Source organism: Stegastes partitus, unplaced genomic scaffold (genome assembly GCF_000690725.1).
Source record: "Stegastes partitus isolate 25-593 unplaced genomic scaffold, Stegastes_partitus-1.0.2 Scaffold2283, whole genome shotgun sequence".
Lineage (NCBI taxonomy): Eukaryota > Metazoa > Chordata > Actinopteri > Pomacentridae > Stegastes > Stegastes partitus.
The window spans coordinates 19,409-29,003 of record NW_007580014.1 but is presented as its reverse complement, the minus strand read 5'-3'; the positions used below and the strand labels follow the sequence as shown (position 1 = coordinate 29,003).

At 43.1% G+C, this 9,595-nt stretch overlaps 1 protein-coding gene across 1 annotated transcript in view; it reads left to right on the top strand.

The window, feature by feature from the left end:
* The first annotated feature begins 158 nt into the window (after positions 1-158).
* Positions 159-9,595, top strand: part of LOC103374558 (ELKS/Rab6-interacting/CAST family member 1-like) — a 14,630-nt gene continuing 5,193 nt past the window's right edge. Inside the window, exon 1 of the mRNA XM_008304663.1 lies at positions 159-400. The gene's annotated coding sequence lies outside the window, so the exon portion shown is untranslated. The remainder of the gene's footprint in view (positions 401-9,595) is intronic.

Sequence of the window (9,595 nt, the reverse complement as noted above, 5' to 3'; positions counted from 1 at the left end):
TTATTATTATGCACAGGCGCGACCCCGCGTGGGAGGGAGTGAGGAGGGTGTTGAGGGGAGGGGAGGGGGGAAGAGTAACGTGTCGGGGGCGCGCACTCCACCGTGGTGACGTCACGGGAGCGCCCGAGCAGAGCGGTGGGGAAGCCACCAGTGGAAGAAGCTGGAAGACGGAAAACACGGAGACAGACACAAGACACGGACAAGAGACGGGAAGAGACAGCCCCAAACAGAGCGTCTCACCTCGGCTGACCGTCCGCAGCCTCCTCCCAGGAGCTTTGACATTAGCCGGAGACGATATGTGACCGGGCCGTTTTTTTTTTTTGGAGCTTTTTGTGTGTGTGTGTTGTTCTTCTTCTTCCACAGACCTTATTTCACAACCGAGGGCAGTAACACAGCCGCAGTGAGTATCGGAACTTAGCAGGCAGTCTGAGTGTGTGTTTCATGACACAAGAAGCCCTACGTGTGTGTGTTTGTGTTGTCCACTTGTCGGTCAAGCCTCACATGTCGGTGCGTGCAGCCACGTTTGTAGGAATAACAGGCACGTCGGCGAAAACATAATTAAAATTTGATGGCCGCTTTGAGGCGCAGCACTTTGGGGTCAGCGGTGATGAGACGTACAGTAAAGGTCTGTCAGTGTGAGGAGGAAGAGGTGTGTGTGTTTGTTGTTTTGTGCCTCAATAAACCAATTGTAGCTGCACGAGCCCGAGGCTTTCCCCTGGAATAACAGGCTAATAACAGCAACCTCCAAATGCGATTATCAGTCTGCTCCCTGTGTTTGCAGATGAAGCTGCTGACAGCCCTGTAGTTCCTCAACATCATTTTTTTTTTTTTTTGCCATCACATTCCTGTAATATTGTACTTTGGCATCACTAATATCCTTCCTCCAGGGAGTGTCTGTGGTAGTGAAAATGAAGTTTCATCTCTTGCCATCATTGTGTTTCCCATGGGGGACTTCTAGTTGTAATGTTTCCTTCAGTCTGACAGATTGGAAAATTAAAGGCAGATCAAGATCAAGCAACTTGGGGTGGAAAGGAAAAAAAGCTGATAACAGCTTTGTGAAATTAACCGGAGCACACTGTGATGGGATGATGAAGGCAGAGGAAAGGTGGTGTGTTTTCTGTGCACCACCCCTCCTCTGGGTTACATCCAGTCGGGGGAACTGAGCAGCTTCCTTCCACTCAGATTAGTGCAAACAGTTTTTTTTTAAATGCCCAGACTCTGCATGACTCAGTCTGTCATTGTTTTAACAAGTAGCACCATTTTTCATAACTTTTGAAACCCTTTTGTGGAGCGAAGGAGCTCACTCTGCTGTCTAAAAACTGTGTAGGAAATGCAAAAAAACTGTTTTCCTGAGGGGATCGTAGGCTATGCAGAGACACTAGTTTCTTCAGACTATTACCTAGAACTCACTGACCATCTTTGTTTTCTATTTCCCCATCCATAACTTGGTGTTTCGAAGGATGTCTGGGTCACCTTCTCCACTCACATTCCTCCTTGCAGGACTTTCTCTTTCTATTAACCGCTACACTCTTCCTGAATTAGATTTCTGCCCATTGCCACATTTTCTGTGTTTGTTATGTCGGCAGCAGCCAGCTTTCTGTTTGTGTACATGCATGCGTGTGTCGAGTTACAGTGCGTGCACAAGCTCCTGATTGTATGCGCAATTTGTTTGCCCAGCCTGCACCTTGGCTTAATTTCCTGTGGTACACAATAGACTGGAGCTGATGGTATCTGTCCCGTATCAGTGTTGTGCTTTTCCACTGTCTGAACCATATTATATGTTATCAGAGATGGGAACCAGTGGCACACACTGATGCCGCAAAGCCAAAATCTGTATCTTGCCCAGACATCTTCAGCCTAACACATTTTTCACTGTCACAGACTGCTAATATTTTTTCCCCCCCTAAGTGTAATTGGGCCGTTCATTTAATTAAAACCATTCCAATATCCTGCATGCAGGGTCAGCTGATTTTTCTTTTCATCGTCTTAAAAAGGCCAAACCACAAATCAAGTTTTACAAGCCAGAAAGCCTATTATTTTAGGAGATTTTTTTTCCCTCCCCAAGTCACGCAGAAATGATTTTACATGTGTTTCAATTCAGTTAAAAGTGCATAAATCAGCACCAAACTGTCATTTGGATGTGTCATCGATATCAAGTCCTGACATGTGTGTGTGTGGAATGAGGCCAAATCACTGATGACACCGTGTTTAAAAGCAAACAGCAGCATTGCATGAGCTCTGCACTGCACAGCCACGCTAAATAAACCCCGCTAAGCCCAAATACATTGTGACGTAGTGAGAAACTGCACTTGGAGAGACCTGGCGCTGCTAAAAGGGAAATTTTAGACTAAAGTGGAAGATGAAAGTAAAAATCTTTCACATTTACTAACATTTGCAAACTCAGGAATGAAACATTTTTATATTTCTTGCAACATAAACACACTTAGGATTGAACCTCTTTTACTTCTAATGTGTTTTAAAGCAAAAAAAAAAAAGTCTAAAATGACTCACCCAAGTTTAAATAGCTCTTGGTTCTGAACCACTCTGACTAAATGCATAAATAATGGCTCACTAGAAGAAAAAAAAAATCCCCAAGTTTCTTGTTAAAGCCCCCGAAAACCTGGAGGTGACACAGAGACAGAGCAGTGGGCCTTAGGGTTGTAGACTTTTGTCCACATTAAAATAACTAATGACCAATGGCTAATATGTCATTTGTAACATTCGCCCTTGAAATGCTGCGAGACCTGACTTACAGCAGTGATTGCAGCACTGGACAGTGTGTGTTTAGGCTGCTGGAACCACCTTCTGATGTCTGCTTTAAACAGACACGATGAAAAATATATGGCTTAAGCAGCTATGCAGGGATTTCCCCGGCTTTCTGTTGGCGTGTGCAGGGTTAGCATTTTCAGACCGTCTTCTTGAGCTCATCATCTGTGACTGGCGATTTCCTCCTCATCGTGAATTTATTTCCTCCTCTGCCGTACGATGCGTTACTTTCACAATCTCCTGCAGATTAAACCGGGGTGACCAAACACTTTTATCGCTGATTAACTCTCGGTGACTCACTGTGAACGGTGCTGAATTTGGGCCAAAACCTTTTCCTTTGTCTCCAGAGAGAAAAGTCTCAGCATGGTTTTTCTGTTTCATTTGTCTTAGGTGTTGCATGAAACCGTTGCTGTGCCGAGTCTTATAATAGAAGAGAAAACCTTGGCAGTTTGCATAATTCAGGATTGAGTGGTGCAGTCAGAATTAGGTATGATGCTACACAACTTTTGGTGCACAAACAGAACGATTAAAGCAGAAATTAATTGAGCTTGCAAGCACTTCTTCCCTTCACATGCTATTGTGGTACTGAATGTCCTTTATGATTTTTCTGATCTGTCTCCCTCTTTTTGCAGAGTTTCTTATTGTCTTTGTTCCCAACTCAGGTATTTTCCAAAGAGTTCACATTAGATTGTTACTTTGACATTGTTTTTGCCTCAAAGATGCCAAAAAAAAAAATCACACAAATACAGTGAACTTCTTTGAAAATTAAAATTACGTCATGTTTTGTTTAGTTGTTTTGTTTAGGAAAGCACATCAGGCCCCGTTATGAAATGTAGTTCAAAGGATGAACAAGAAACCAGGAAATTCCTCCCTCTGCTCAGCGCACACATGTGATTGTTACTCTTACGCTTTGCTGTGTGTAGGATTAAGTAGTTTGATAAACGTGAGTTTTTGCTAATGCTCTGCAGTTGCTTTTTAAGAGCATTTTATTTCTTAGAAGTTCGGTAAATATGTGCCCTGAGTGACACATGAGCTGCTCCATAAGCCCCTTTCAGACATGCCTTCCTTTCCGTTAATCTGACAGCATCTGAACGAGTCGGTTTCACGTCTATAGGAGTCACTTTTCCATAGAAGTCACAACACTAACCGTACGAGGTTAAGCTGAGTACCATTTCCATGCAGTTTTTCAAACACAAGTCTGATCTGCAGGCCGTTGTATTAGCAGAGAGCCACACGGAGGCAACTTACTTCGACTCGTGTGAAGCGATTGTGGGCGCGCTTTTGCCACATTTCACAACCAGTTTCTTTAGTCATCAGAACATCACAGAGAGTAAAAGACACAGGGCGTCTGCCAAAACGATAAAAACACCTTTATAATTCATTTACTGTAAAATTTCACACCTAATATGAACTGAAATGTCCAGAAAAATGAGACTTTAATGTGATAGAGATGGAGGAACATGTCGGATTAAAGAGAATCTCCAATAATAAATGTAATTTGGGTTTTGGCAGAATGTTAACAGCAGCTGTAGTTTACTTTGTCGCTTCCAGCTGTTTGTAGGAGTCTTTTCTCTGATTGAAATAAACAGAAGCGGCTACAGATAGCAGCAGGATGAGCTACTCTAAAGAGAGCGAGCTGTGTGCACTTTTGCACATGGAACAACAGCACTAGCTTCATTAATTATCTAACAGCAGGTCACACTGTGTACTTTCCTTCACGTTGGACAGGTGAGCTGTCACACAGAGTCGCAGTTTGTACGCTGCAGTTTTTTAAAAAGATAATTCATTTTGTGGTTATTAGCACATTATTGTAATTATACATCACTGTACAAATACTGCATGTGTACCATAGCTCTTTCTCTCTAACTGTCGTCGGTGTATTTGCACGAAGCTTAGAGGAGCCGCAGAAGTGCTGTAGTCTAGTTATACTGGTGAGGCTGAGATAGTTCCTCCTCTCATTGTTGCTCTCTTTAGACAAGAGCAATCCGATTTTCTGAGAGGTAATGTCGGTGTCGAAGCATATAAAGCAGCGGCGAAGTTTAAAAAGGCCCAACGTGATGAACGGCGGGTCACCCCCCTTAAATCTTCAGACAGATTACGTTCAGAACGAGTTCGGCTCTCCCCTTCAGCGGGACTGTCGACACGACTCTCAGTGAAATGTGTAACTCCAGACACAACCAGCGAGTCCTTTCCAGCCACATCAGATCACAGCCAGCCTAACAGGAACAGAGAGTAATGGAGAATAGTCATATTCAACGTGAATATAATGCGTTTTCATGAGCACCCCCCCACCACCACCACAATCCCCAGGCAAGAGACGGACTTCGTCAAATTCGGCTCCCACGCTGAAACACCAGCCGACTAAGTATAGGTTGAGTGGTACGTGTGCGTGTGTGTGTGTGTTTGTGTGTCACATTGTGCGGTGTGACAGACGGATGTGTGGTTGTCACATAAATAGAACATGCTGAACACCTTCAGGAATGCTGATGGTGAAAGAGGGAGGCAGCGAAAGCATCAGGGAGACAAGTGAGAGTCAGAGAGGGAAAGTAGGGATTAGAGGGAGGCGTGTGATGAGGAAAAAGACAATGAGACATACAGGTGCAGGTTTTTTTTTTTTTTTCCACCAAGCACCATCCGTCTCTTATTTTAGATCACTAAAACCACCATTTAATACTAAGCCTTTCATCATGGTCCCTGATGGATCCCATGACTACTTACACAATATTTGATTTACATCCACTAACAATCCTGCAGATAATCATCGCTCAACTCTTCTCTTTTGATTTTTTACTGTTGTGTCACTCGTAGCATAGTTTCCATCTGCAGCAGGCGGCTATTTAAAGCAAGACATCTCTAATATCTCCACCTGTATGTTCCTTTCCCATCACTGAACGTATGTAACAAAGTTAAGTAACGAGCAGGTGAATGTGCTGGAGCATTTAGCAGCTAGAGAGCCAGATGTTTCTGTCAGTAGATGGTGTAGAGTGAAAATAGCTGGAAAGAGCGTGAATACTGGATTTATATTCATCAGGTGGGCAGAGGTACGACTTCATGCTGTTGTTGTTCTGTGGCTCTAACTTGCTGCTTGCCATTTTAGCTTAAGGTGAAAATACTATACTCAAAGTATCTCTACTGTTTATCTGTATAAGAAACCAACCAATGCTGGATTTTGGGGTTGATGCCAGTACCAATTTTGATATCAATATATTGGCAGATATTCGTCACATATATACATCTATATGTTTGCGCAATATTGAGAAGGGTAAATGATAGGGTCATTGTTTATTCACTGTCCAGTAATTTATTTCACAAACTAGTTAGCAACCAACTGTAAAGACACCACTTGACTCCGCACCACTGTCTGCTCAGCTGTGATGTATACTCTGCTACATGCGCTGCAGACAGCCCTGACAGGATTGTAAACAATGCAGCCTGAGTGCGCTCTGTTATACATGCTATGTGATGACACCGTTTCTCTGTTGGAATTATGTTCAGTACAAAACCAAAATATTGAGTCACATCAGGCAACTTATACGCCGATACCAACATATCTGTGACAGGCCAAAAGCAGTTGATAATATCTGTGGGGCTCTAATCTGTAGCCGGAGATGGCTACACATCTGTCTGCTCTCTTCTGTGCCGCACAAACTGGATACCTACCCGACTACGAGTGCTTGGCATCCAACCATGAAGACTTAGCTTGTAGCCTCGTTTGATATTCTAGATCTTTATGAGGCCTTAAACAGCATTGTTCATGTGGAGGAAAGATGATACATGGAGCAAGGCTGTTAGGAACCCGGTAGGGAGGCAGAGGATGAAACATGGAACATTGTGTGTGCTGGTGTTTCCTGTCGAGTGTTTTGTAGACTTTGTAGAAGGGGGATGAGGTTATTTTGGGTCTCAGGTTCAGTCTTGTGCCTGTTTCAGGATCAGTCCCAGACGGTGTTGTAGTTTTAGCAGCACATTGTCTCACTGAATATGTTTTTTAACCGTGGCGTCAGCTCGATTGTTGGTCTGATTAAAGTTGTTGATTAATTGGTTAAGCTCAGTGACTGAAAAATAATCAGCAACAACTCTCATCACTGCTGTTTTTCTTTACTTTGATTAATTTACAGTGAAAATAAACATTAATTGCAGCTTTGGTCTGATCATAACTGACTTTTACACCCATGCACAGTGGCGCATCACATAACACTGGAAAGGAAGCATTCACTTTAACATAAAAACAAACAAAAAAAATCACAACTCAAGGCCCACTTAGCAAGATTTACTTTGAAGTGCAGCAAACTCCATCTGCTGATGAAGACTGAGAGACTGGGCTGAATGCTGATTTAAAGGCTTGTAATTAGACCTCAGGTGAAGATTTGCTGTCTCCAAGGTCAACAGTGAACTTTTGTGAACTTTCAGTGCAACGGTGTCTAACAGATGTTCCTTACGCCGGCGCCATGCTGCGTTTTCACATTTGTGTGAAAGGGCAGGAGGGATGGTGAGCCCGTTGACAGATGGGTCTTGGACGGTCATATGCTCGTGCTTGCTGGATCTCATGATGCCAGCTGCGTCATAGGTGTGTTCTCAGCATTTTTGTTTTGTTTTCGTACTTTTTTTTTCATTTATAGAAATCTTTCTTGGAAATCAAAGTTGCAGATTCAGTAACTTGTCCCTCCCCCTCTGGCTCAGTCACAGTTATAAAGTGCCACAGATAAATACTCAACCTGTAGGACACACTGGTGGTTTATCCACGTGACCCTTAGACTTGAACTTTAGAAAACACAACACAGTCTCTGTTGTGGTGTCCATGAGGTCCTCAAGCCAATAAAAATAAAAAGAAGTCTGTGTATTAACCATGTGACAGATTGGTGACTATCCAGTGAGTGTCCTGCTCTTGTCCAGTGTGTTTAGTGTAAGTTCTTGACTCGACAACTACTCACTATGCCATGTACGTGACCTGCGGCAGTCGTGGTTAAAAAAGAGCTTTTTGTGCGTTCAATAAATGAGTAAATAAAGCCTGAAGAAGATAGACATTCTGGACATATTTGCATTGAAGTGAGAATTGGGACACATACATTATCTACAGGTCAGCAGGTCCGGAGGGGAGGAGGAGGGAAGCCCTCACAGTCTGAAGCATTTGAGTGTGTGTGTGTTTAATGCAATGATCACTCACAGCCACTGAGCTGATGTGCATGTGTGTTCTTGCATCTGTAAATGTGTTGTCTGTTTGAACGCTTGTTTGTATGAGGATTGATATATCAGCCGTATCTGCGTGGGTCTGCACATGTGCTCAGCGTTTTGCTCTGCGTGCATATGTCTGCGCAAGTCTGTAACACTGTATGGAAGTGTGCCTGACCCTCTGCTAGAGGCAGGGTCCTGGCCTGTTTCTATCCAGGTGTGTGTTTTTGGCCCAAGGGGAGATGGAGCAGATGGTCCCTGTTTACATTTCAGAGTGTGTGAGTGTGTGTGGCTGTAACTGACTGGCTGTCAGTAACATCTCGCTGGCCAAAGATCTGCGCCGAACAGAACGTCGGTTGGAAGAACACGCCGGTTAAAATCCAGGTTTTGGTGCAGGGAGGTTCAAAGTGGTCCGCTGAGGCTTTGCACAGTTAAATCTGGGGTAGGTTAGAAATCTGGAAGAGGCAACAAATAAATAAATAAAATAAGAAATGCTAGATTTTGAAGATTGCTCTCTTCCTGAAGCCGTCCCTTCTTACTAGTCGAACACAAGCATATAAATGCACTTCATATGTGCTTACACGGCTTGACTTAGCCATCAACTTTAACTTGAAATCAAATCAGCCCCAGTCGTGAGTCTTTGGCTACAGTAAGCAGAAGGCTAAACGTTTAGCAGCATTGAACATAGCTTATTGTGGTCAGCTTGCCTGGTAAACCTGCCAACCTAAACAAACCAGAATCACACATTTAAACCTTACAGGAGAGTAAAATTATCAGCTTACCTCCTTACTGAGAGTCTATTTTTTTTAAGGGAGCTGCTTCAAAGTGTAGGTAGTTGTTGTCAATGCTGGAGTAGCAACTTTTCCTGCACGATTTTCTTTCACTGAATCAGACTTTCCACCGTTGGCTTTCTAAAGGGACGTTCATCCACATCTGCATTTGTGGAACGGCTGATAATTACACCCACTCTCTGTGATTGACCAGAGTCTTCTGTCACGGTCAACGTTTTCTAAAGGCTGAACACGGAGCCAAGAAGATGTGCAGAAGTCCAGTTTCCAGTTTTTAGACCTTTTGAATTACAATAAGCCAAAAGGTTATTTTGGCCTTTTTGATGAGAAATTCAGTTATCTATCAAATTGAAAGTACTTTTCTCCCATCTCTATCCAATGTTTATGTGTACATTTAGCTTTGTTGGTAATTCCTGAGCTGGTCCTCCAGAGTAAGGCTTCCACATCCATGAGTACCTGAGGGATCCACTAGTGTCGAAGCAATGCTCACGTCATCATCAGAGGGTTTTCATGAGACTCTACACAGACGTCCATGTACCCTCCAATTTTTTATGATTGCGTGAACAAAGACACCAATTGCATGTATTGTGCCTGTATGGAATGCAAACTCCAAAGAGACTAAAAAGCAGCGTAATAAGGACAGAGGAGGGGAACCAGACCTTATATGCAACAGATTAAGGTCCGAATTTGCAAACCTCATAAATAAACTGTAGTTTCAAGCTCAAAACCAAGTGGAAGAGGGTAAAGATTTCTGTATGTCTTTTAAGGACAAATGATGTGTTATAGTGAAGAAGCAAACCACACACAGAAAACTCTTCATTCTAGTGTGTGCTGACTATTTCTGAAGCTGGTCAGTTCAGTTTAGTAAGAGGAGA